Raw genomic sequence first — 3145 nt, forward strand, 5'->3', positions numbered from 1 at the left:
ACACGTTCTGTTCTAACATTTACAGCCCTAGGTGTGCAATGTGATGTGAGCAGGAGACATGAGAGGGTAGATCATGAAGAATATGTAAGATTAATCTCTGCTGAATTGCTCTTTGACTGTGGCTCTCCCAGCATCCAAGGTCTGCACTTGTAGGTTCTCTGCCACGTTCACTGCAGTCTTCACAGATCATATTCTGGGTGGAGAAAACAAAACAGGGGATGTAAACACAACCACAATGTGTCTGGTCTGGACTGACTGACTGCGCTTTAGATAACAAGTGTATGCCAAACAGCCGTGTCTGGACTACCTAAAGGAGTGACGGAAGTGTACACTTCGACGCTTCAACTTCTCTGGATTGTGAGAGGCCATGTGAGAAAACTCTCGGAATATGTCCAGGTAAGTGGTGTCTCCTGAAACATAAGAGGAAATCAGTGCACAGTTGAGTATTATTTTTATTATTATTATTACTAAGTAGAAGAGATTCTTGTCAGTAATGTCAGTAAATGCATTTCCATACATATACCTTATGTCATATGAATACTTTCTAGTGGTGTTGATCACAAAATCCCTGAATGAAATAGTGAATCTCCTGAATTTTATGCAAAACTAGACTCTTGAGTGACCAAAAAGTGAAAAGATATTGCATCCACCTCAACATGGCACACTGGCAGCCTTACTCCCAATACTCCAACTCTCCCTCTCTCTCCAGACATATCCTCTTTCCACACACTTCCACACAGAAAGACCTCAAGTCCCCTTGTTCTTTATAGTAACAAAACTACAACGGAAAAGTGCCTGGCAGTCAAGCATGACAGCGTGACCTTACTTCTGATAAATGTATCCTTTCTAAAAGTAAACAGATGACACGCACAGCTTCGCACACCAGCGCAGGGGGCAGCAAAGTAGAAGAAACACAACAAACCTCACCGGCAACATGACGCCTCACTTGTTCCCTTCTTTTAGAATTACTTTCACAGTGACCATGGCAACAGCTAAAACTATGGCAAGGACGACAGATCCAACTGAGGCTTCTCTATGAGAAGTGCCCCTGCCTTGATTATATACAAAGAGAAAAAATACCCCACTCCAGCCCACAAGTGACTAAGATCCCTGTTTGGACAGTGCTATTTAAACAGGTTCTCAGGGCAACAGAGATACAGTATCTACAAATACGTTTAGCTCTGAGTAATGCACTATTAAAAAAACTACCTTTGCACCTTCTAAGTCCTTGTTTGTAAATCTCTGTTTAAAATCAGCCTTTTAGGAACAATTATTTGATTAAGCACCATGAGATCCCCGTTTAACCGACACCTTCCCCAACAGAAAGTTGCAGTTAGTAGGAAAGGCAGTGCAGAAGCAGAAGCAGAAGCAGAAGCAGGGACTCAGTATTGCATTACTGATAGAAACGAAGACAAGAGGGAAAGGTTAAAGGTTCAGCCATGTTGCTTATTTATTCTCAGTATTTTGTCAGTGTTTTAAAAGAAAAAGAGGAAGAAAAAAGAAAAAACAAAAGCTTTTATTACAAACAGCAGTAGGCTCACACAAGGATATCGAGAAAGATACACATTCTCAGACACAATATTCAAACATGTTTTACAGACTGTAGCAAGAAACAAAAAGAGCAGAGTACAGGCAAGACACACCTGTATGTTAAAAGCAAGCGGTAAAATTGTTAGAAGCTCAAGCATATTTACAGCAGATGTCGACAAAGGCCTCGCCTTCACTTTCTTTTTTTTTCTCTTGGCTCATCAATGGGCCAACATATCAGTACTTGGTAACTGCAATATGCCACTCCATCTCAGTGTCCAGTAAACATACTGACTATTCATCTCATTTGATCTTCAGCTCTACAGAGGAAACCTCTCATACCATCTAACAGAGGGCAAGTAAAAACCCTCACACTTAAATATGAACATACATCCATATCTTATAGACTACAGAGGCAGCAGTGGAGGACAGCTGACCAACAATGTAGTGGTTCATCCTTCAGCTCTACACACCAGATATCTAATGTGCATAACCCCACTCTCCAGAGGCTCAGGAACAACGATATGCCCTAACAGTCTAGTCCATCACACATGTCACAGATACCCACCCACAGCACATGGACGTTGCTTTTGTAGAACTTTTGCAATTCAACAGAAGAATTAACAATTTATCCTCGATTTGGGGATGACATCTTTTAAATCCACTACTCATAACAGTGCAAGTGACCTAAAAAAAAACCTCCTTGAGGTCTTGGGTTAAAGAGAAACAGAGTTGCATGTGACACGAGTTTCAGTATCACAAGTTAGCACTGAGCAAAGCTGATTGCATTTAAAGTTGGGTTGGGCTGTGAGATGACAGAGAGAGGAGCATCTGCTGCTTATGCAATCTCCAAGGCAGATAGACATGCTGCAATTAAAGCTGTAATGTGTTATGTAAGAAATGCCCTGAAATATGAAACATATTAAAATCATTGAACAGGTCTCGGATTGGTATGCCTGCATACATCTGACATCATTGACTGCTGACGTAATCGCCTAATAGATTATCTCTAGTGTCATCTTACTTTTTATTTTTTTTGTAAATAAATGACACTGTACACATGTATATGTTCACATGTTGTACATAATAATGCAGAGTATTATCTACACTAGTGGACTGAAATCTAGTGAACTATAAATGTAGTGCTGAAGTTTGTCTTTAACCAAAGACCACATGGGCTCTCTGTCCCATAGTTTTTTGTACAGTTCTGAAGTTTTGGTATCACATTTACGAGGTTTATCAAGAAGTCATACGATATAGCAAATACACACGTACACAGAGTTGAGAGAGAGAAACAAATATACCGGACTCTGAAAGCCCTGCATAACAGAAAACCCATGCACTTTTCAAACAATACGCATAAACCAATGACAGTAATACTTTTGTACATACATACCAGTACAAGAAATGAACAGTATACATAGAAATGAATGGTCTACCATCCACAGCAATACAAAATTCACTAACCTAAATATTGGCAACCAAATTTATGACAAGTTACTGAATTCCCAATGAATAAGTGATTGTGGATTGATAGTTAATTAAGTTTAGAAACTACATGCGTAACGTTCAGCTGGCAGTATGGATGTGTTGAGTGCACTAGACAAAATCAATTTCT

Source organism: Sprattus sprattus (assembly GCF_963457725.1).
Source record: "Sprattus sprattus genome assembly, chromosome: 16".
In the NCBI taxonomy this organism is placed as follows: domain Eukaryota; kingdom Metazoa; phylum Chordata; class Actinopteri; order Clupeiformes; family Clupeidae; genus Sprattus; species Sprattus sprattus.